Source organism: Myodes glareolus, chromosome 3, assembly GCF_982192425.1.
Source record: "Myodes glareolus chromosome 3, mMyoGla1.1, whole genome shotgun sequence".
Taxonomy (NCBI): Eukaryota; Metazoa; Chordata; class Mammalia; order Rodentia; family Cricetidae; genus Myodes; species Myodes glareolus.
In genome coordinates, this window is record NC_142028.1 from 33186629 (window position 1) to 33211750 (window position 25122).

At 47.0% G+C, this 25122-nt stretch overlaps 1 long non-coding RNA gene across 1 annotated transcript in view; it reads right to left on the reverse strand.

Moving 5' to 3' along the window:
• Positions 1 to 521: 521 nt before the first annotated feature.
• Positions 522 to 25122, reverse strand: part of LOC125407083 (uncharacterized) — a 32869-nt gene continuing 8268 nt past the window's right edge. Inside the window, exons 2-3 of the long non-coding RNA XR_015737462.1 lie at positions 2378 to 2603; positions 522 to 1874 (exon numbers count right to left, since the gene is read on the reverse strand). This is a non-coding gene — a long non-coding RNA (uncharacterized LOC125407083). The remainder of the gene's footprint in view (positions 1875 to 2377; positions 2604 to 25122) is intronic.

Sequence of the window (25122 nt, forward strand, 5' to 3'; positions counted from 1 at the left end):
CAGTCTTTCCTAGAAATGGGAGCACAGATAAGACTGGAAGAGAAAACTTTTCACAGAGTCCCACTCCTAGACAAAACTACAGGCAACCAATGATTGCTGGGAGGAGAGGTAGCTTCTCCCAGGCACGAGCCTTCTTATTGGTTGTTCAATACATCGTGGTCAGCCCTGAAACCATTTACACACTAACAACAAAAATGCACTCAGCATGTCGTATTTACATAGTTTTGCACACATTTACATATATGCATGTAACAATAATAATCAAGAAAAAGAGCTTATCAATAAGATTAAAAGCGTGTGCCACCAAGCCTGACTTGTCATAGTTTTGTAAAATTTAATTGATTGTCTTTATATGCTTTTAATTGAAATAAAATGACCTTACTTCACCCCTCCCTGTTCCCCTTCAACTTTGTCCTTGTTCCTCCCACTCTCTGGGAAGCATGAACACAGGTGAACGGAGTGTCTGCATGGGGCTTAAAAACTGGTCACTTTGTCTTTCCCCAAAGGCAAGTTGCACTTCCTTTTTTTTTAGATTTATTTATTTATTATGTATACAACATTCTGCCTCCATGTATGCCCGCATGCCAGAGGAGGGTGCCATATCTCAATACAGATGGTTGTGAGCCACCATGTGGTTGCTGGGAATTGAACTCAGGACCTCTGGAAGAGCAGCCAGTTCTCTTAACCACTGAGCCATCTCTCCAGCCCCATAATTTGTGCATTTCTTTATTGATTTTGACTTTCAAAATAGGGGTTCTCTGTGTAGCTTTGGTGCCTGTCCTGAAACTAGCTCTGGTAGACCAGGCTGGCCTCAAACTCACAGAGATCTGCCTGCCTCTGCCTCCCAAGGCGTGCAGCACCACTGCCCAGCATGTTTCACTTCCGTAACATCAGTGTGTGTGTGTGTGTGTATGTGTGTGTGTGTGTTTGTTAATTATCTACTTCACACAACCTAGAACTTCCTGGGCAGAGTGTCTCAATGAGGGATTATCTGGATTAGGTTGGCCTGTGGCATAACTGGAGGTGGGGGCAGGGCAGGGGGTGAGGGGATCTTGCTTAATGGGAAGACCTCCCTACTATGGGTGGCACCCTTCCCTGGGCAGCAGACCCTGACCTGTATACGAAAAGAGAAGGCTAGATGAGCCCAGTAGGCATGCATTTGATGAACTTCTCTTGGATACTGACTGTGAATGTCATGTGACCAGCTTCAGGTTCCTGCAGCCTTGCCCTCCCTCTCTGCCGTTGCGTTCTGTGCCTGGAACTGAGAGCTAAATAAGTGCTTTCTCCTTTAAGTTGCTTCCATCAGGCATCTTATTACAGTAACAGAAAAGCAAATTCACACAGTGTGTGTGTGTGTGTGTGTGTGTGTGTGTGTGTGTGTGTGTGTGCGCGTGCGTGTGAGAGAGAGTCATTTTATATCATTGCTTGTTGCTTGTTTGTGAGTGTGTGTGATTTATTTGTAACACAATAGAGTTTTGAGGCAGGGTCTCACTGTGTGGCCCGGCTTGGTCTTGAATTCATGATCCTTTTGCCTCCACTACCACACCCAGCCTGATGCTCACTTGCTAACTCTAAGACGCCGGTGTCCAGATCTTTTGTGTGCAGAAGCACAGAGCAGGCTTGTGAGGAGCCTGTACTGTCTCTTGACTCTTCCCAGCCCCTCAGGAGGGCCAGATGTGCTTTCCTGTCTCACTGGAATCAGGAAGGGTTGGGGAGCACTCCCAAGACTGCTGAGCACTCCTGCTTCTTCACTGTCCTTCAGTGGTCTGCCGAGGGGTTGCTGGAGTCCGTAGGTCAAGGAAGGACAAGCCCATCAGATGGCGTTCCTTCAGGACTGTAGCCTGTGATGTCTACGGAGAGCCACATGTTCCTTCCTGAAACAGGAGGGCGACACATTCAGTCAGGACCCAGTGCCCCATGTGTAGGGAATGTGACGTGATGACTTCCTGTCACTCCCCTGTGTGATGAGGGTAGTTCCACCCAATGTCACGGCCCCTCATCTGAGTCGGTTCCCCAGAGACAAAGAGTCATGAACAGCAGAGGCCGGGCTTGAATTTAAGACCCCTGGCTCTGAGTCCAGTGCTCATTCTACTTATACCCTGTGATACACACAAAGTGTTGGCCAACCCCTGTGACGTCCTGAGGGCTCAGCATGCTTCTTCCTGTTCGTAGAGTCAGGAAGTGATGCTAGGGGGGCCATGGGATGAAGGCCAAGCTGTGCTTGGTACTGTAGCAGCCCCCTCCAGCTGATGATCTTATAACAGACCTGCTGCTCCAGCTGAGGCCGCCCTACACCCTACCTTCTTGGTGAACCCAGGGTCTCTGAGAGCCCCCAGAGCCACAGATATCCCCAGAAAGAACAACAGTGTGAGCTTACTCTCCCACTTGGGGGCTTGAGGGCCTAGGTGCCATGTCTGGGTTGAGGGTAGGCCTTGTCCTTCCTGAGCGTCCTGAGCTGGTATCTGGGGAAAGGCGGAAGTTCATTCTCTACAGCAAGTGGGAGAAGTGCTCAGTCCCCTGGGTCCAGGAAGCACTGTGAAGAAAGCCTCTGGCCTTGAGAAGCTGATTCTTCACATGAGCGGCTGGGCTGCCTTCTGGGAGGCCTGGATCATGGACAGAAAGTGAGAATAAGGAGGACAGGTCCCGCCAACACCGAATCTGCTCTACCCTAAGCAAGATGGGGTGGTGGCTCGAGGCAGGCTAATGGCTGCTGTGGACATATGGTAAGACTGGCCCAGTAGACACTGTGGTCATCCTCGCCTCTTGGAGCTACTTCACTTCCCCGTCTGGTCACACCGCCCCCTCCTTTGGTCACCTTTCCTGTGGGTACCCGCCCTCCCGACCAGTCTCACTGTCTCCTGAGTTCTGCCTTCCAGCAGTTCCCCTAAGCAGCCTGTGTCCCTCTGCCCCCGCCTTAGAGCTGCAATTACTGCTACATTCCAGATCACTCTGGTTCTCTCCGTGCTGGAGTGGATGGTTGCTCACCAGGCCCCTGATCTGTGTCTACACCTGCATAATGAAGTGGTTTTTATCCGAGAATGACCTGCTGTGGATGGCACAGTTGGCTCTGGGTTTCCTCTAGCTGCCCCTCCCCATCAGAACCTACATTGTACCTATGACAGATGGTGATAATGAGCTTGCTTTGGCCAAAGAGAAACAAGGAGAGGTGGCCTCTTCCTTCTCAGGGCAGAGTAGAGGGAGACAGTGTTGTCACCCATTACTCTCCTCCCGTTCCCACAAGCCCCGCTGGCTCCGGGTGTGGCCTGCAGCTTCACCCTGAGCCTCTGATACTGCAGACTTGTGCTGAGCTGAGACTGTTATAGGAAACTTTGGGTGTGGCAAGCATTATTCCTGCCGGTCATAAGCCGCTGAAGTGTGGGGCATTTGTTCCATCAGCACGCCTTGACCGGACCGTGTTTGTACAAAGTGCCTTCCACTTCTGTTGAAAGGAGGAGAAGTGTACTATGCTCCCATGAAAGCAACTAGAAAGAACAAGTCTCAAGGTGCAGAGGCAGGGAGTGTCAGGGGAAGGGTGGGGATGCAGTAGCCAGGGCAGGTTGCTGGGATATCAGGCAGGGTGGATCAGACCCTACCAACTTCATCACCCTCTCGCAGGAGGAAGTTAACCAGCACATCTGGAGACCTGCAGAAACTAACCACTGGAAGTGATGTTCTTGGCTGTTTCCACAAGGTCAACTGCTTGCCTCCACATCCTGGGGCTGTTCCATATGGATGGGATTGTTCCGTTGCCTATTTAGGAAGGTGGAAGCTAAGGGTTCTATCTGGATGTGAAGTAGGAGCAATGCCTGCTATCTGGTCAGAGCCTGAAGCTGGGCACAGTGATCAGAGATGGGTGCAACGGGTGGGAGCAGGGCAGAGCCACTTAGAAAAGATTTGTGTGCCCTGCCTCCGTCTCTTTCCCAGGAGTGCTGGCAATAGGGCAGGTGGAGGGAGCCAAGCTGTGCTTGGTCCTCTGTAGAAGAGCTCATTTATGCTCTTGATCTGGAGGAGGGGGGGACCTCTAATGCAGGGACTATCAGGGCTGGGTCAGCAACAGAATCCTGCATTATTCTGTTTAGCATTGAAAATAGTGACTCCAAAAAGGAACGCTTCCCTTGAAGACACAGGGTAACCCCATGGGAGACATTTATCTCAACAGACATGAAGCCCAGCCACAGAGGTCTGAATGGAAGAAAGTCAGATGAACTCCTTGCTAATTTCATGGTTGACTTGACCCTGAGACTGTGCACTCAGAGACCCTTCTCCGCCCAGCCAGCCCTCTGTCTTTACTCTCGCTAGCACGTTCAAGGATTCACAGGCCCCCTCCTTTATGGGAACATGTTTATCTTGGTTGTCATGGGAGACACACCATAGAGGAGGAGAGAAAAAAGATGAAACAGCAGCCCCTGGGGGCCAGGCTGGGCCGTGTGCACATCTTGTGCATGTCCTGTGAATTCTTTCAAGAGCTGATGAGGCGGCCGCTACCTGCAATGTGAGGTTCATGGACACAGCCAGGCATCTGGAACAAGGCCTAGCACACAGTAGGTAGTCGGGAAATAACTTTTAAAGGACAATCTGTATCACTTACATTGTATTTATTTTCTTAGAGACAGAGGTCTCTGGCTGGTGAGAAAAGGCATTTGTCACCAAGCCCAATGACCTGAGTTCAATCCCCAGGACCCACTGAGGTCTGTGAGATTAGGAGCTGAGTCCAAGTTCATGCAGTTCATAGGTCACCTAGTGAGGATGGGAACATCGCTCAGACACACATGTTCTGAACCCAGTAGAATACACTAAGTCACTAAGTCACCTAAGGGCTAGAGAGATGGCTCAGCCAACAACAGCATTTGTTGCTCTCACAGAGGACTGAGGTTCAACTTCCATTACCCACATGGTGTCTCACAACCACCTGGAACTCTGACCTCCATGGACACCAAGCATGCATGCAGTGTATGTACATACATACAGGTAGGCAAAACATTCACATAAAATCAAATGAATAAACCAAATAATAGCAAGGCAGGAGGTGTAGGCGGGACTTCCCAACAGAGAGAGCTTTAGGATGAAGGCAGAATCACCAGCTAAATGTGGAGGAAGCAGCAAGGACAGTAGGGAAACATTAGGTAAACGAGCCACATGGCAGAATGAAGATTAGTATAAATGGGTTAATTTAAGTTATAAGAGCTATTGGGACAAGCCTAAGCTAAGGCTGAGCTTTCATAATTAATAAGAAGTCTCCGTGTCATGATTTGCAGGCTGGCAACCAAGGAGAAACTACTACTACTACACACACACACACACACACACACACACACACACACACACACATGTGTACTCATATACATATAAAATATATACACACAAATAATTATATTATTATTATATTGAACCAGGCATGGTGGTTCACACCTGTAATCCCAGAAGTTCTAGAGTACTGGGTTATAAAGTAAGTTCTAGGCCACCCTTAGAAACAATGTGAGGCCTTGTCTCCATAAATAAATGGACTGTTTTTGCTTGCCCACTTCAGTCCTTGCTTGAAAGTGCATCTACTCTGTTGAGGACATGGTTGCTGCCATCCTTTCCTTCAGACTTCTCCTGTGGTCTGAAGGTCAGTGACTCTTGAGAAATGTTTCCAGCCCTTAGCATCAGGTTGAATTGTTGAGGATTCAGCCTTATGGATCACCAGCTACTGGTTCTCAGCCCCTCCAGTATGCAGACTGTAGATGGAAATTTCTGTCCTGCCTGGCCCCAAGCCGTTCAGTTCCAAAGAAACATACAGAGGCTTATATTAATTATAAACTGTTTTGCCTATTACCTCAGGCTTATTATTAACTAGCTTTTACAACTTAAATTAACCCATAATTCTTTTCTATGTTTAGTCACATGGCTTGGTACCTTTTCTCAGAGCAGCATGTTCATCTTGCTTCCTCTGCATCTGGGTGGCGACTGCAGACTGAGTCTTTCCTCAACCCAGAAATCTTCTAGTCTGGTTGCCCCACCTATACTTCCTGCCTGGCTACTGACCAATCAGCATTTTATTAAACCAATACAAGTGACCAATCTTTACAGGGTACAAGAGCATCATCCCATGGCAGCAGACAGCCATTGTTGGACTATTCCACCTGGATTGTGTAAACCAATATAAGACATCCCCTTTCTAATAAACACATTGATTGATTGATCAAATAATTGTAATACTGAAGGGGTCAGGGATGTGGCTCAGTGGTAGAGCACTTGAGAGGAATGCAAAAGGCCCCAGTTTTGAGCCTGAATGCCACAAAAGATTTGTTTTGTTAGCTTCATGGCAGTGGTACTAGTTGGGGTACACCAAGATAAGTGAAATCCTATGACGAACTGCTTTTCTTTGCTTTCTAAATGTGACCACTAGAGGGGGCTCCTGTGGGTGCAAGCATCCCCAGGGCAGCCTGAGGCCAGGCCGGGCAGGGCTTGACTAAGGATGCTGCATCTGTTGTGAAGGCTGATAAAGGAGTCTCATCTCCAGCTCTGAAAATGAAGAGCCTCCTAAAGGCCCAACAAGGGGTAGTGGAACCCAGGACAGGCCCAGCCTACCACCACACAGTCTTCCACAGAGCCACACCTGCCTCTGCTGCCATCTCATCCCGGGGATGAGGGGATGTCTGTACCTCCCTTCTCCATACAATCCACCCATTCTGGGGGTAAAGTTAAAGACGTTTGGCTAATTTATAGAGCTGAGTCACCAACACCACAGCCGAGCTTTAGAACCTGTCCATCACCTCATTTTCCTCCCTTCACTTCCACCCTGTCTTGAGGAATCCATCCATTCGTTTTCTGGCTCTTCGGATTCTTCTCTGCTGAGTGCTTGATACACAGACAGCACGTCAGGCTTAGTGTGACGGACTGTCCATGCTGTAGGGAATATTGGTAGCATTACCTGTTCTTTCCCTTTCTCCCCTACAGTGTGTGTGTGGGGGGGGGGGGGGGCTGGGGGTATTGAACTCATGGTCCCACACATGCTAGCCAAGAGACAAGCCATCTTGTCATTTTATTGCTGTTGTTGGAGATATTTTCTTCTTCTCATATATAGCAATTTTGTCCTATTCCTAAATTCCCAGGAAGGTGTTTTAATCTCATTGGTGCTCTTATAGCCTCTTCGGGGCCTGCTTCCCTTTCAGTATTCCAGCTTTCTCCCAGGTGATCTGAGCATCTTCCTGTTTACTTCTGATTTTGGGAAGGAAGGGAGGGAGGAGGCGAGGGAAGGGAGAGAAAGACCCCTCTAGGTCTTTGAAGTGTCACAGGACAGAGCCCACAAGGAAACTGCCCTCCTCCTCCGCTTACCTTTCTATTATGTCTCCACTTAAAATCAAAAAAAAAATTTTTTTTTGATTTATTTATTTTATCTCACTGAATGAGTGTTCTGCCTGCATGCACGTAAGTGTCCCACAAGAATGCCTGGTGCCTGTGGTGGTAAGAAGAGGGCATCAGCTCTCCCTGGGAGTGGAGCTACAAACAGCTGTTGAGCCATCATGTGGGTGCTAGAACCCAGGTCCTCTGCAAGAGCAACAAGTTCTCTTAACCACTGAGCCATCCCTCTGGCCCTAAAACAGTCTTTTCATGAGTCAGAAAGCATGGCATTCCCAAGTCCGACTCATTCTTACTGAAGTCTTGAGTGTTTACACATTCTGCCCTCACAGTTTAACCGTAAGCACACAAGTAACAGTGCTTGCTTACAAACTGGCCTGTTGGGAACCTGGCTTCTCTTATACCCGGGCCCACTGACCATGGGGGCTGCTTTGTCTGCTGCCCAGTACAGATGTCTGACATACTAAGGGCGCTCTCACTTCTTGTGCAGCCCTTAGGCCCTAGCAGAGACAAGATGGCGGAGCGTGTGGCATTTGAGCATCTGAGTTTGCCAGAACGGGAATCTTGGCAGGTGTCAGATCTGAACTAAGCAATGGGCTATCTTTGTGATCTTCTACTCAGCCTGGAGATCTGTTCCCAATGATGGTTTGCCTCTTCTAAATCAGAGACTGGGAACAGCCACTGAAATAGTGCATTGGTCCTTGAATTTTCCATTAACAAAACAAATCCTTAAAAGGACTCCAGAAACAGAAAATCCATTTTCCTTGGCTGTTGTGAACTTTTGGGCTTTGTTAGTGAGGGGCATGAATTTGATCTCTTCCTCCTGTGGACTGGCCATGTAGACACACAATTATTACTCTTTCCATTGTGAGCACATCAGCTCGTGGCCCCACACGAGCTGTCACGAATGTATACCTGTCTCATCCTTGTACATGCATCAGGGAAGGGGGTCACAAGCATACGTTTCCACTTGCCTGAAGGTTACTTTCCTAGCTTTCATGAATGAAAATGTTTTTGTTTTTTAAGACTTGGGCCAGCATGGTGGCCATGTCTTTAAACCTAGAAGCAAAGGCAGGTGGATCTCCATGAGTTTGAAGTCAGCCTTGTTTACATAGTGAGTTCCAGGACTAGATAGTGAGGCCTTGTCTCAAAAAGAGAGAGAAACAGATAGACAGCCAGCCATGGCGGAAACTTAGGTGGGTTTACTAACAGAAAGATGCTGATCTAAAAGGCTACTTGTATTATTCCAAGTACACAGCATTCTAGAAAAGGCAAAAATCTGGAGACAGGAAAAAGACAAGCAGTTGTCAGAGATTGGGGAGAAGTGGGGGGACAAACAGGCAGAACACAGATCCATACCAAATGCCTTGGGTGTCCCTGAGTGCACCCTCTTCCACAATTCCCATGTATTCACCAACCCAGGAGCTCCCCAGAAACACAGCTTAGGGATTTTTATGAAAGTTTCATTAGGTAGGTAAGTGTGACGGTTTGAGTAAGAACAGCCCCCACAGGCTCATCCCGAGAGCAGGACTACTTGAAAGTATTAGAAGGTGTGGCCTTTTTGGAGAAAGTGTCCCACTGGGGGTGGTCTTTAGGGTTTCACTCTAAATCCAGACTCTCTCTTCCTGCTGCCTGTGGATCTGGATGCAGCGCTCTCAACGACTTCTTTTTTTTATGACTTTATTTATTTATTATGTATACAACATTCTGCCTCCATGTATGCCTGCAGGTCAGAAGAGGGCGCCAGATCTCATTACAGATGGTTGTGAGCCACCATGTGGTTGCTGGGAATTGAACTCAGGTCCTCTGGAAGAACAGTCAGTGCTCTTAACTGCTGAGCCATCTCCAGCCCTCTCAACGACTTCTTTAGACCACGTCTGTCCACATGCCACCATGATGACAGTGGCCTAAGTCTCTGAAACTGCAAGTCAGCCCCAGTTAAACGCTTTCTGTTACAAGAGTCGCTGTGGTCATGGTGTCTCTTCACAGCAACAGAACACCAGCTGAGGCGGTAAGTCTGGGTGAATTATAGGTCATTGGTGACTGACACAACCTCTTTCCCTCCCTAAGATGGGGTAGGGAAGCTGAAAGTTCCTGTGTTCAGAGAAGATGGTTTGTCCTCTGGTGATAAGTCCCATCTTCCCCAAAGAGTCACCTCAGTACACGCAGGCATGGTCAAAGGAGCTTGTTATGGAACCAGGGTAGCTCTGTGGGTAAAAAGTGCGTGCTCTGCAAGCCTGATGACCTGAGTGTTATCTCCGGAACCCATGGTAAAAGCCAGATGCAGATCAGACATGGTGACACATGCTTTTGATCTTGGCACTCAGAAAGTAGAGACAGATGGGTCTCTGAATTCAAGGCCAGTCTAGATTACATACTGAATTTTAGGTTTCAGGCTAGCCACGACTACATAGTGAGGTCCTTTAAAAAAAAAAAAGCCAGATGCAGTAACTCCAGCATTGCTATGGTAACCCCAGCATTGTTATGGTTAGGTAGGAGGTAGGCAGGAGAATCTATCAGAAGCCCATGGTCCAGTTATCCTGGGGTACACTGAGCAACACTGGGAAAGGTGGACAGTGAAGACCATCTCTCAAAAACTGCCTTCTGACCTCTGCATGCATGCACATATGTATGTTTGCACATGTACACACATACAAAAATGACAAAAAACTAAGCACTTATTATGAAAAATGAAGAATACTCTTACTCGGGATTGGGAGCTCTATGCCAGAAATTGGTGCCAAAGCTCCTATCCCCCAGGAGCCATTCTTTAATATCTGAAGAGACTGGTTCCAAGACTCCCCAGAGCTACCAAAATGCGTATGTACTCGGAGCTCATAAAATGACATATATCCTCCAGAATCTTAAGAGTCTTCTGGTGTTGGGCAATGGTGACACACGCCTTTAATCCCAGCACTTGAAAGGCAGAGGTAGGTGGATCTCTGTGAGTTTGAGGCCAGCTTGGGCCAGCCTGGTCTACAGAGTGAGTTTCGAGCAAGGCAAAGCTACACAGAGAAACCTTGTCTTAAAAAGCCATTTAAAAAAAGGTGATTTGTAATACCTTAACAATGAAAATGCTATTTAGATGATACTCTCTGTTATTTGTGAAATAGACAAAAATGTCTGTCATTTTTGTCTGTGTGGTGCAGAGGAAACTTTTTCAGAAATGCTCTTCTATCTGTGGTTGGTTGGACCCACGGCTAGAGGACCGGCTCTACACTTCCTAGACAGAACTCCCTCACAAGTTAAGCTAGAAGTGGGCATCCCTCAATCTAAAGATGCCCATCTGACACTAACCCAGGAACCTAATGCTTCACGGGGACCCTCTTGTACTGCAAGGACTGACATGGGAAAGGCCCTGGCAGTAGAAGAGACACTCAGAAATGCCCAAAGAAGCCATCTGCAGTAGTTCACATCTATATCTCTACTTCTTGGAAGCTAAAGCAAGAGGTTCACTTGAGCCCAGGAGTTCAAGACCAGCTGAATAACAACAAGATCCCATTTTCTTTCTAAAGAAAAGCCGAAGTTCAATGGTAAAGCACTTTCATACCTAAGGCTCTAGATTCAATCTCCAGTATTACACAAAGAGGGAGGAAGAAAGGGAGGAAGAAAGGAAGAAAAGAAGAAAAGAAGAATAGGAGGTAGGGAGCTGGAAGGGAAGGAAGGAGGAAGAATGGAAGGGACGAAGGAAAAAAGGTAGAAAGGGCCAACCACACAGTGGGCGGGAACTTACCATTCCTCCTGTTGTGTCTCTAGCCCCACCCCCGGAAGCCAAGGCCAGAACACGAGGTCCTCCTCATCTGTTGTTCTCCATCATTTCCAAGTTCCCACATCCCATCCCCAGTAGTCTTTTTAGGTCCAGATCCAATGATTCAGAAACAGGGATGGAGCAGTCAATGTGGGCCAGGTCCTGGGGAAGATGGTTAGGGTTCTTTGGACTGAGGAGTCCCCCAAGATCAAGGATGGAATATACCTAGAGACCAAGGCCACAGTGCCCAGTGAAATGATGGGTTGGAGATTTAAAGAGTTTAGGTTAGTAAGAAATCCAAGATACTTACAGATCCCACAGAAAACAGAGCTAGAGGAGTCTGTTGAAAAGAAGGACTCCACCGAAGGAAGGGCCATCCAGCAGGGTGTTTCTACACTTGTAGCCTTGGCCCTTTTGCTGAGAATCTTTCCAGAGGGCTCAGACACCCGGTGACAGTGAGGAAAGAGGCTTGTGCTAAACATTTCATATCCCAGACGTATGCATTACAAGGATTGAGGAGCTAAATGATTCCCCAAGGCTTGGTTGTGGACACTGCCTCCTTTCCTCATGTCCAGCCCTGGGGAAGCTGTCTCTGATCTCTGAGCTCAGACAGACAGGACTTCAACCCAACCATTTCTGTTATTCTTGTCTCCCCATACCTCTGGTTTGTAGCAGCAACAGCTCCATGGGCCCTGCTTATTGTGATTCTCCATAGCAACACCTACAATAAGTGCTCTGACTCATCTATCCTCTTCTTTACTTCTTGGGCAGGAGGTATACAGAAACATCCTTCACTGTTCCTTTCCCCTGACTCATCCGTGACGGGAAAACACCCCGGAACAAAGTTTTCATGGACAACTGTGAAGGAGGCAATATGAGCTGGGGGCATGTGGTTGACTTGTGTAGGTCTTGTTGGGCAGAAGGCATAGATCGGTTGGTAGAATGTTTGCCAGCATGCACAAGCCTTAGGTTTGGTCTGTGGTACCACACAAACCAGGCACAGTAACACACACTTGTGATCCCAAACCTCATTCTCCAGAAGTAGAGACAGAAGGAGCAGAAGTTCAAGGTCATTTTTGGCTTCAGAACTCAAGGTCAGCCTGAGCTACCTGACACCCTATCTCAAAATAAAGGAATATAGATTTTGCTGTGATTCAAGATTTTTGTTTGTTTGCTTTGCTTTTTGAGACAGGGTTTCTCTGTAGCTTTGGAGCCTGTTCTGGAACTCGCTCAGTAGACCAAATTGGCCTTGAACTCACAGAGATCCGCCTGTCTCTGCCTCCTCAGTGCTGGGATTAAAGGCGTGCACCACCACTGTCTAGGCATTCAAGTTTTGTATGTAGTCATTTTTTTCCATTTAAAAATTTAAGATATTGGGCCACGGAAGACACCCAAGCTCAACCGTGGCCTCACAGCCCAGGACAGGGCCAGCATCACTGCAATGAACAAATATGTGATGAGAGGTAAAAAAGATAGAAAGACAGAGCAGTATGTGCGCCATGGAGAGAGGCAGAACTCGAGACTGATGGCTGTCATAGGTGAGAGAGAAGGCTCAGGTCCACATGTTGTCATTGTCCATGGGATGACACACAACAGCCTGGAGATCATGCAGACACAGATGCAGACTCAGCCCCTGAACCTGCCACCCAACTGCAGCATCCTCCTGACTCTGGGCAATGACGGGGCCTGAGATGAGGAAAGTTCACTTCTGGACCTCCTCAGAGGACCACTGTGGTCTGCCATGACACCGGAGGCCATGTTGGTGTTGGTAGTCCACACTGTCTGTGGTCTCAGGCTATGGTGAAGCCGTGTGGATGTATGTAGACTGTACCACTGCTAATGCCTGGGTGATGTCCTCAGGGTTTGCTGCCTCGGGGAGACTTGCTGTTGTAACATTTGTAACCCCCTGTTACAAAAAAAAGGTCATGAGTGGCTCAAGGGTCCCAGTGCAGCCAATGGCCATGTTGATGTCTGCAGCCCGTGTTACCACCGAAGTCCACGTGGATGCCAATGGTCAGGACTATGGCCTGAAGCCATGCTAATGTCAGAGGGCCTGAGGGCCTGCACCTCAAGTGAAACCTGGCTCTGCCCACGGTGGCAGCTGCCATGGATGTGTGAGAGTTGGTACACCCCTTACCGGAGAGCTAGTCCCGTCCCATTCCAACTACAGCACAGCTCTCCTCAGCTGATGGCTTCTGATGTGGATGAAGTACTCATCCTCCCTTGGGGTCTGGCCACTATTAATTTGACCATGCTCCACTGAATAATATATGAACAACACAAACAGACTTGATTTTTTTCCCCTTTTGTTGGGGAGTGTGGGGGCAGGCATGGGAAGACTGTGAGATTCCTAAATAATAAAAAATAATTTAAAATAAAAAAATTGTAAGATACTGTACTGTATATAGGAAAGATTATAAAAGAAAGCATAGACGAGACTGGGGTAGAGCTTAGGACTCACTAGTGTGTGCAAATAGCTGGGTATCATCCCCAAAATTACAAAAGAATACGTGCGTGTGTGCGTGCGTGTGTGTATGAAAGAGAGAGTGACTAGGGACCCAGGGCCCTTGTACAAGGTGAACAAGGCTAGCACTGACTTAAATTCCCAGCTTTTTTTTTTTTGAGACAAGGTCAGTGTAGTCCTGGCTGTCCTGGAACTCGCTCTGTAGGCCAGACTAGCCTTGAACTCACAGAGATCCTCCTGCCTCTGCCTCGCTGCTGGGATTAAAGGCATGCACCACCTTATCTAGCTGCTCCTAGCACTTTTCTACAGTTTCACTTGGAGATAATCCTGCGTACCTAAATCCATGCTCGGATGGAGCAAGCCCACCTACCACCTTGAAGATGAGCAGAGATTGGCTCGCTCGCTGCTAAACTCTGTGCTCATCCTTGCTTATAAACACGCCCTTCCTCACCTTTGCTATGCTCCGGCATCTGTGTGGTATCCTTGGATACATCGGTTGACTCTGCATGTCCTTCACTACTCTCTGTAACCATCTTCTCGGCAGCTTGTGTCAGCCACCAGTACAGTCTAGGCCAACAAACACTTTCACGTCTTCTTTATGACCAGACACTAAAGATGAGGGAGAGGGAAGCATACTCTAAACCAGCGTTTCTCAACCATGGATCGCAACTCCTTTGGGGGTCAAACAACCTTTTCACAGGGATCACCTAAGACCATTTGAAAACACAGATATTTACATTACAATTCATAACAGTATTAAAAGTACTGTTATAAAATAATAACAAAAATAATTTTGTGGTTGGGGTCACCATAGCATGAGAAACTGTATTAAAGGGTCACAGCATTAGGAAGGCTGAGAACCACTACGCTAAGCCATTTTGATGCTCCTGGACAGTCAGAGGCCCCCAGAGATTTGTCCTTCTCTTTGCCACCGTGGTAAGGCATTCCCATACAAATGAAGCCCTAGAAATAATAGTCACATGGTACTGTTTGCACTTAATTAGGTCCACAGTTTTGATCTACTTAATATGAGAGAGCTGCCCTGCTGACCTGTTTATCCAGCCTGCAGGCTAGAAGAATGCTCCACAACGTAGAAGTGAGGTCCAAAGGTTAACTCTGTATATGCAAAATGTACAGAGTATTAATAGAACGGGGTATTAATAAAAATGTCCTAGAATTCTTACACTCTTCGGGGCGATTGCAGAGCCCCAGGCTCTGTCCGTGTCCTCACAGCATTGCTCCCTGAGGACGTCATTATGAAACAGTTCTGTATCAAACCCCAGAAGGGATGACGGCTTGTCCCTTCTTCAGTGGCTGATTCCTACAGGCTTTTAACCAGGCCACTCAGTCATGCCACATTTGCCAAAAGACCCTTTCATCATTTTCTTCCTGGTACTGTAGATGGAACCCAGACTTCAAGCATGCCAGATGCTCTACCACCAAATTATGCCTCTGGCTGAAGTCCCACTCTAAGCTACAAGCCAAAAATTTTATCTCTAACGAATGGTCATCCCAGGGCCAGAGTGGGAAAGACTGGTCTGGGTACTCAGCAAATGATGCTGTAGGAAACAGATGGTAGGCTGTGTGTGGCTGCAAGTGCCTGCAATGCAAACTACCTGGGAGACTGGGGGAGAAGGACCATTCTGATCCCAGGAAAGTTGGAGGCCAGCGTGGGTATATAAATCAAGACCCCTGAAGCAAGCAAGAAGCAACCAACTGATGATAGCATGGGTAGATAGATAGATAGATAGATAGATAGATAGATAGATAGATAGATAGATAGATAAGAATAAATGATAGATATATGGATAGATAATGAATAGATGATAGATAGATGGATAGATAGATAGATAGATAGATAGATAGATAGATAGATAGATGTGTGTGTTACCTGCATTTATATATGTGTACCACATACCACATGTGTACCTGGTACTTGCAGAGGTCAGAAAAGAACATAAGATCTCCTGGAACTAGAGTTAAGGATAGTTGTGAGTCACCATGGGGCTGTTGGAAACTTAAACTCAAGTCCTCTGCAAGAACAAGTGCTCTTAACCACTGAGACATCTGTCTAGTCCTGGGCACAGGATTCTTCAAACCAGATAACAAGACTGAATCAGAGAGATGAATAGGGCTCCTAGGACAGTTACTAGACTACACAACAGAGGCCACAAAATGCCATGCCACTACTGCAGAGGCACAGACGCCAAGGCTGGGAATCCATGCAGGTGAGCATGTAGTTACATTGTGCACTGGTAGCATACTGCTCTCACTGCAGCTGAAGTGAACATCACAGGTCTTCCGGCAGTGTGCCCTCACACCAACTTACAAACTCCACCAGCAGCAATGAGACTCTGGCGGATCCAGCAGTGTGCCCTCACACCAACTTACAAACTCCACCAGCAGCAATGAGACTCTGGCGGAGCAGCTTGGTTACAGCCAAGCATATGTGCCTGCTGCCTGAGTCCCTTCCCCTACAGGTGCTATGTCTGGGATGGTAGACAGCAGACCAGATCCTCAGGTCTGATCCTCCCCATCCATCAAGGGAAAAAAATATACATTTTTCATAGAGTCCCTGCCGAAGGGATGGCTCAGTGCTTGAGAGACCTTCCTACTTCCTGATACCCAAGTGCAGCTTGCAGCACCTGTATCAGGTGACTCACAATGACCTGTAACTCCAGTCCCAGGGTATCTGATGCCCTCTTCTGGCCTTTGGGGGCACCTGCACTCAGGTGTACAAACCCACATACAAACACAAACATACAAATAATTAAAAATAAAACTAATTTGTAAAAGCAACCTCTCCTCCTTTGCCCAGAGCAAGAAAGGAGACAGGAGAAATTTGAAAGCCAGGCTAAAAATTAGTGAGATAGTTCTTAAAGCCATATGGATCCAGGATGTAGATATAATGTATGGAGCCTACATTAGCCACAAACTGATTGATTTCTATGCTGTCCCATTTTGCCTATCTACAGAACAAAGGCTAGAGACCTTCCCTCTGATTTGTGAATTTTTATTTTTATATTTTTTATTTGGGGGGAGATGAGAGAGACAGAACCTTGCTATGTAATCCTGAATGGTCTGCCCTCACTGTGTAGTTTAGACTTGACTCAAACTCACAGAAATCTTCCTGCCTCAACTCTCTGAGTCCTGAGATCATATGTCATCATGCACATCTTGCTGCAAATTTTCAACAAACAAAAAGCTCAGGGCATGCTCAGCACTGTGACTGACCTCATGGGTGTGGCCCCTCATTTGCACTTACTATTAGTAACCTTGAAGACGACTGCCCTTTGGAACTCTAGTGACCACTGTACATATCAGGCAGTTCCTGGAGGTCAACTGAGATAATGTTGAAAGCCACACATTGGGTGGCGTCTGTCAAAGGCCCCACGTTGGGCGCCATCTATTGAAAGTACCCTGGAACATACAAGCCCTCTGTGACTGGATCACGGCAAAAGTCATCCTAAAAGGTGGCTTATGACCGATAATGGTAATGACCTCATCAAGGGCCACTTTTTGATGATGGAGAAATTGACCCAGTATGTTCCTGAAGCCAAAGCAAGCTACCTGCCATGCTCCAAATCAAGAAGGTAAGAGAGTAGGAAGCACACACCCTTCACCATGATACCGCCACAGCTATGAGAGAGCGAAACATTGGCAGCAGTCTTTCTGCCATCACCACAAGGTGAACCTGTATCACTTGCATAGCGCTGGGAAGGATCTCTTCCTGTGACGTGTCTGTGTCGGGATGGCCAGAGAGGATAAAAGTTCTGAGGCAAGAATGAGCTTGTCACATTAGAATAAGGACCATTGCAGCCAGAACAGGGAAGGAGGTAAGATGAGGTGGGCATGTGATAGACGGGGGTGTAGGAAGGATTGTGTAGAGACAGGGATCTAGGTCACAGTGATGTACTCAGGTTACTTTAAAATGTGCGGAGTCCACTAAGACCCATAGAGTCAAAAGAGAATCCCTTCTCAAGATCTGCAGTAGTTCTGGTGAGATCCTAAGAACAGAGGAGGGACAGCAGAGGAGGGACAGGGGAGGTGGTGTGTGTGCACAAGTGTGTGTGTGTGTGTGTGTGTGTGTGTGTGTGAGAGAGAGAGAGAGAGAGAGAGAGAGAGAGAGAGAGAGAGAGAGAGAGAGTGGGTGGGGTGGGCACTAGATCTAAGGGGAAAAACAGTGGTTTAGACTGAGCCTTTGGGAGAGTCTTAACTGGGGATGCTGGCCATGCAGCACTGTCCTTGAGGTGTGCTCCTCACTTACTCTGAACGTGTCTAATTTGAGATGGCTGCAAGCCACCAAGCCAGGTGACATGAGGTAGCTAGCTACTTGAGCCCTGTGTTCACAATAACAGACTGGAGGCCGAGGGTTAGAGTCTGCATAGGTGGAATTTAAATTCTTGGCCTCCATAACTTCATTTCAGGAGGATAAAAAGATTAAAAAGAGAGGTTCAAGGGCTGGTCCCAGGCTTTTGTGTTCAAGATGGAGAAGGTGAGGTTCAGGGGGCCCCATGGAGAAAGAATGAAGACCAGAAAATATTGCCTCCAGTCAAGATGGGGAAGGTAGGGATGGCTGAAAAGCCAGAAGTTGTGAGGTCAGGTGGCTGACCTGAGTGACTGGGTCAGAAAGGCAGGAAAATAATTAGGACACAGGAAGGGGAAAGATCCCTCACCCAAAGCCTGATGGAAGTCCCTCCCCTAACACAATTACACAGTTAGCAGCACTGGCTGAAAAAGCTGCTAGCATAGCCAAAGTTGCTTTCGTTTATGGTGCTCCAGCACCATGTCTGCCTGCTGCCATGCTCCCCACCATGATGGTCATGGACTCACCCTGTGAAACTGTAAACAAGCCCCCAATTAAATGTTTCTTTTATAATCCCTTTGGTCACAGCATTTCTTAACAGCAGTAGAACAGAAATTAAGGCGTATATAGGTTTTAATACATATATAATATATAGATATATATTTCAATTTATGATGGACTCATTGAAATAGAACCAAATCATAGGACAAAATCATTGACACAAACATATATATGCATATGTGTATATATGTGTATATTTGTGTGTGTATCAATCATAGAGAAACTTAGTGTTTCGCCTGTATGTATATATGTGCACCCCACAGTTGTCAGAAGAGGGCATCAGATCCGCTGGGACTGGAGGTACGGATAGCCATAAGCCACCATGTGTGTGCTGGGAACTGAATTCACACACTCTGAAAGAGGAACAAGGGCTCCTAACTGCTGAGTCCTCTTTCCAGTCCCCCACTTTTCTTAGAACATATGATGTATATCATGATTCAGTTAATATACAACAAGATACCTTGTGTTAAGGTTAGTGGTTAAGGCACCTGGACAGTGAAAACATGTCTTTCCCACTAAAAACTAAGTTGGATCAAGCGAGTGGTCTGTCCAGTCCTTTGGGAAAACTGAGCCTACACCTGCGTGTCTTCAGGCAAAGGATTCCAACAGACAATGGATGGAAAATGCAAGGATGCCATTGCCACAGTGTGGGAGGTACACAGAGCTGTCTGTGTACAGGTGCTGGCGGGAGCCTGTACAGGAATTTCTCCTAAGATTATTTTAACAGAGTCAAGGAAACCGAGGCCCAAGAGCCTTCCTAGCTGGTGCACCATTAACTCTATAAACCTTTCCAACAGCATGAGAAGTGGGACTCTAAGGCTCGAGTAATGAAACATACCTGTAACCCCAGCACTCAGGAGGCTGAGGCAGGAGGATTGCCATGACTGACTTTGAGGCTGAGTTATATAATGGGATCCAGGCCCTCTGGAGTAACATGAAGGGACCCTGTCTCAAAGCAAAACAAAAAACGTCCTGACTTTAGACAAAATTTCAATTAAAGATGTTCAATTCTCGGGCGAGGGGTAGGGAAACGAGAAGGTGATATCTATCTCCTGCAGGCTTGCAGATTCGTAAATACTGACTTTATTCCCCCTGCCCCGGGAATGATTGTTTCAGCTGTGAGCATCCCAGCAGACGCTGAGAAGGATGCTGAGTCTGTCCTTAACTGCCCCCTTCTGGTCACCAGAGGTAGAACCGCTTTCCTCAGAGACCTGGCCCTGCCCCGCAAAGGGCAGTCCAGCACTCATCTTCAGCGTGGTACTTATGAGCGGGGTGCCGGCAGAGATAAGAGTGTTGCTAGAACTAGCTTAGAGGATCAGGGCATCTGGAGTCAGAAAAACAAATACAGGCAAGCACCATAAAACCTGGAGACTACAAAAAAGTATAAGGAAGAGGGAAGTCACTCAGAGGCAGGAAGGATAGGCAGAGACAGAAATAGAGACACACAAAAAGACAGACAGACAAGCAATGTCCCAGACACGAAGCCAGAGAGAGACGCGGAGGGACTTCAGGACCACAAGCCCTGTGCTGTTTCCCCGAGATGGGATACCAGCAGGGACAGCCCAGCGGCTTTGCCCATGGGTTCCAGACAATCCTCACTCCAGGAGAGTCAGGCTCTGACAGACCCCAACAGCTGGGTAGCACGGGCTTGCGGAACCTTCCCCGGACTGCGGGAGGCAGCTTCTCTGCGTGGTCAGTCCAGCCTTATGTTTGCCCAGAATGCACCATGCCTCTGCTCTGTCCTCGCAATCATATCTGTCTTTCCTCCTTTATAGAAGACACAGATGTTTATCACTTTAATCGTATTCAGGAGAAAACAGCTGTGCACCTGGCCGAGCGTTTGCCCACAACTGGTTTCCAGTACTTAAAAAACAAAAACAAAAACAAAACAAAACAAAAACTAGGAAATATTTTTTTACAAACAGAGCGAGGCTTGCCTGGTGTTGTGGTGCACACTTTTAATCACCACTTAAGAGACAGAGGCAGGTGGAGTTATGTGAGTTCGAGGCCAGACTGGTCTACACATGGAGAGACTGTCTCAAAAGAATAAAAAGAACCTGGTTTGGTGGCCCACACCTGCAGTTCCAGCATTTGGGAGAAGCAAAAGAATCGGGAGTTCAAGGTCAGTTTAAGCTAATAAAGAGCTCAAGGTCAGCCTGAGCTCCACGAGTTTCCTTCTGGGGGGCATGGGATGCAGGGAGATAGCTAGCACCCTTCCCGGGTTTGATTGAAGGTTCTGCCTGCCTGCCTGCCTTCCTAGACAGCCTTGTGGCCCATGGGGTGGCGCCCACGAGTTCTTTCAGCCAGCTCTGAAGTACGCTAGGGCTGCAAGAGAAATAAATGACTGGGGGCAGTGGTTGGTGCAATTTGGAATAATCATGGGGAGAAATTCCTGCATGCTTCCTTTTACAAACCCCGCCTGCCTCACACACCTGGGCCACTTTCAGCTTCCTCCACAGAAACTGCCACCATCCGCTCCTGGGACTGACTACCCACATTCTAATTCTGTTCTGACCGTTTAGCAACAGGTGACTTTGCCATGCTGCGCCTCTATTTTTCCAAACACGAAATGGAATGCCGATAACACCTGCTTCCATTGCATGAAGTTGGGGCTGGAGCCAGACAAGCCTCGCGTTGTCTATCTGTCCAGATTTCAAGTTCTGTTCTGTACAGGGAACGCAGATTCTGAGCCTTGGGGGTACGTGCAGATAATTAAATGCACCAAGAGACCCTGCTAGGTGTGACGCAGGAAGGTGACTGTTAGCTGCTTTCCCGAGCCCTCACCACTTCCCACATGACCGGCTCTTCCTGGTCTTCTTGGTCCTTCTCCGTGGATCCAGCTTGCCCAGCCACAGTTGCTAGTTCCCCCATCATCAATTCCTCTACTCCTAATACGCAGGCTTCCCAGACCGCAGATTTCAACGCCCGTCTCCCCTTCACTGCACCACCCCCTCAGTCACCCGTGCTTTTCTCAAGTTAGTCGTGCTTTTGCTTCCTCAGAGGGCACAGCAATCTGGAAGAAAATTAACTATGCCAGCAGGGCCTTGGCACTGCTTCTCATACATCCTAGCCTGCAGTCAGGTGAAGAGGCGGCAGTGGTCCACAAGAAAGACCAGCTTTTCACAGGTATGTGGAGGCTATAGTGGCCATCACCTCACTCCAGTTCTTGCAGCACCGCCGAGGTATCCCCAGGCCCAGTGTGTCTATCCTGTTCCGTCTTTCATATAGTGTTGCTATAGGCAGTCTTCAATTCCACATAACTGGCCCTCCATCCCTGCTCTGCCACCTACATTAATCCTCATAGGTACAGAGGGTTCAAATCCATTCCGTTCACAGTACATAGGGATACATTCCATTTGGTTCATAAATTAAATAAACTCCTAACCTAAGAAATGTTACGATTATCTTTCTCTGGTCAGTGGGGAAATTCATCTTTAAATGCACATTTACATTGTTTTAGTTGGTTTTTGTTTCTCTTTTTGATTTTTCTATTGAAAATAGTCCTTAAGGGGCTGGAGAGATGGATCAGCGGTTAAGAGCACTGATTATTCTTCCAGGGGTCCTGAGTTCAAGTTCCAGCAACCACATGGTGGCTCACAATCACCTGTAATAAAATCTGGTGCCAACTTCTGGCCTGCAGGGACACATGCAGGCAAAACATTGTATACTGGTGTAGGAGGCCCTTCTGTATTTGTGTTACTTTCACTGGTTATTAAAGAAACTGTCTTGGCCTAGTTGATAGGGCAGAACTCAGGTAGGTGGGGAAGACAGAACAGAATTCTGGGAGGAAGAAAACAGAGACAGGCAGACGCCATGGTTCTCCTATCCAAGACGGACGCTGGTTAGGTTCATGCCGGTAAGCCACAGTCAAGTGGCGATACACATTAATGGAGATGGGTTAAACTAATATGTGAGAGTTAGCCAATAAGAGCCTGGAAATAATGGGCCAGGCAGTGATTTAATTAATACAATTTCTGTGTGATTATTTCAGGTGTAAGCTAGCCGGGCAGGACGGAACAAAAGGACCCGCTCTCCCTACAACAGTATACATAATAAATAAATCTTTTAAAAAAAGAAAATAGTAGGAGCACTTAGTAGGAACACTTCTGTACTGCTAAGTTTCTACAGTTTAAACTCTAAGCCTGCCACGTCCCCCCCCACACACACACACATCCATGCCTTGACCCTCCTCTGTACCCAAGTCCTGATGTTCAAACCTTGGTCCACAACCAGACCCTGATGTATGACCGTGTTATATAGCTAGACAACATCCAGGTTCTGTTACTAGGCATGGGTGAGGGTCCTCATCCATGAACTGCTTTTAGTAAGGATTCAGAATCAACGCAGATATCCGGCAGCCTGTCACAGCAGAATCACAGTCTTTCATAACCAGCCTCTTTCCTGTCATGTTACCAAAGACACACTCAGATGCACCTTCCACACTCATTAGCTCTTAGCTGGCTTAAAGAGCCATTGTTTTGTTTTATTTTGTTGTTTGTTTGAAACAGGGCTTCTCTTGTAGTCTTGGCTGTCCTGGAACTTGCTCTGTAGACCAGGCTGGCCTTGACCTCACAGAGATTCACCTGCCTCTGCCTCCTGAGTGCTGGGATTAGAGGTTTATGCCACCCTGCCTGGCAGGATCAGTTATTTTGTAAGTAACATGCTTGACAGTGAATAGCATCCCTGACATGTGTCATGATAGCAGTTACCTGAATTACTTTTCACTGTCTTAAGGGTCACTTTTGTGGTGTGGGGAAAAAAGATACTTTTCTCTTGTTTTGGAATTTTGTTTCATTTTCCCTTTATGTGCATTGGCATTTTGCATGCATGTATGTCCATGTGAGGGCTTGAGAAGCCCTGGAACTGGAGTTACAGACGGTGTGAATTGTCATGTGGGTGCTGGGAACCGAACCTGGGTCCTCTGGAGGAGCAGTAACTCTTAACCACTGAGCCATCTCTCCAGCTTGGTTTTTGCTTTTTAAGACAGAGCCTCACTATGTTGCCCTAGCTAACCTGGAACTTCTTAGGCCAGACTGGCCTCAAACTCATAGAGACTAGCTAGCCTCTGTTCTGAGAGAATGCTGGGGTTTTAAAGGTGTATGCCATCACACGGGGCCAACACTGACTCTTCAGTAGGCCTGCAGACATCCAGTGGGTGCCTGAGACAAGATAAGAAGGCTTAAGATCTTTGTTTTCATAGTCTACCTTTTTGTTGTTTAATTTTTTTTAACTCTGTGTATGTCTGTGTGGTGTATGTGCATGCGAGAGCAGTTACTAAAGAGGCCAGAATGGGGGGCTGGAGAGATGACTCAGTGGTTAAGAGCACTGACTGCTCTTTCAGAGGACCCAGGTTCAATTCCCAGCACCCACATGGCAGTTCACAACTGTCTGAAGATCCAGTTCTAGGGGATCTGACACTTCACACCAATGCACATAAAATAAAAAGTTAAATAAACCACAAAAAATATTAAAAATATTTTTTTTAAAAAAAGAGGCCAGAAAATGGTATTAGATCCACTGTAGTTGTAGCTACAGACACTGGTGAACAGCCAATGTGGGTGCTAGAAACTGAACTCTGGTCCTCTAGAAGAACAGGAAGTGTCCTTGAACACTGAGCTACCTCTCCAGCATGCCTTAAAAAAAAATAACAAAATAAGACAAAAATAAACAAAAAAAGAAGAAAGAAGGAAACAGGAACTGGAGAGATACGAACATGACCTAGTTAGGGTTTCTAATGCTGTGAAGAAATACCATGACCACAGAAACTTTTCAAAAGGAAAAACGTTTAATTGGGGTGGCTTACATTTCAGAGACTCAGTCCATTATCATCACGGTGTGACATAGTTGTGTGCAAGCAGACATGGTGCTGAAGAAGTAGCTGAGTGTCCTACATCTTGACTTGCAGGCAACAGGAAGTAGTCTGTCTCACTGGGCAAAGCTTGAGCATAGGAGACCATAATGTCTGCCCCACAGTGACACACCTCCTCCAACAAAGCCACACCTCCTTACAATGGCCTTTGGGGGCCATTTTCATTCAAACCACCACATTCTACTTTCTGGCCCCCAAAGGCCTAAAGTCATAGCATAATGAGCTCAATAAAAATCAATTAATAAAAAGAATAGCTTAGGGCTGGAGAGATGGCTCAGTGGTTAAGAGCATTGCCTGCTCTTCCAAAGGTCCTGAGTTCAAATCCCAGCAACCACATGGTGGCTCACAACCATCTGTAATGAGGTCTGGTGCCCTCTTCTGGCCTGCAGACATACACACAGACAGAATATTGTATACATAATAAAATAAATAAATATTTTAAAAAAAAAGAATAGCTTACCTAACTTGTATATTGGCTGCCTGCTTCCTTACAGCAACACCAGTAACAATCCCTGTTTGACAAGACTTCTGTTGCCCCACTCCTGCACAATCAGGAGTTCAAGCCCCATCTGAATCCAGAATTCCCCTCCCCCCATGCTTTACACCTAAACCCTGCCACAGCTGAGCTCGATGCTCTCCCTGATCCATCCACTGTGTCAGAACAGAGAATCGAAGCTCGACCTTGCAATAAAAAGCTCTTTGCATTTGCATATTAAAAAGTCATCATAATGCAAAATGCAAAAATGTATTCAGTCCAACTTCAAAAGTTTCCTTCGTCTATAACAGTCTCAAACTTATTTAAAAGTATAAAGGTCAAAGTCTCTTCTGAGATT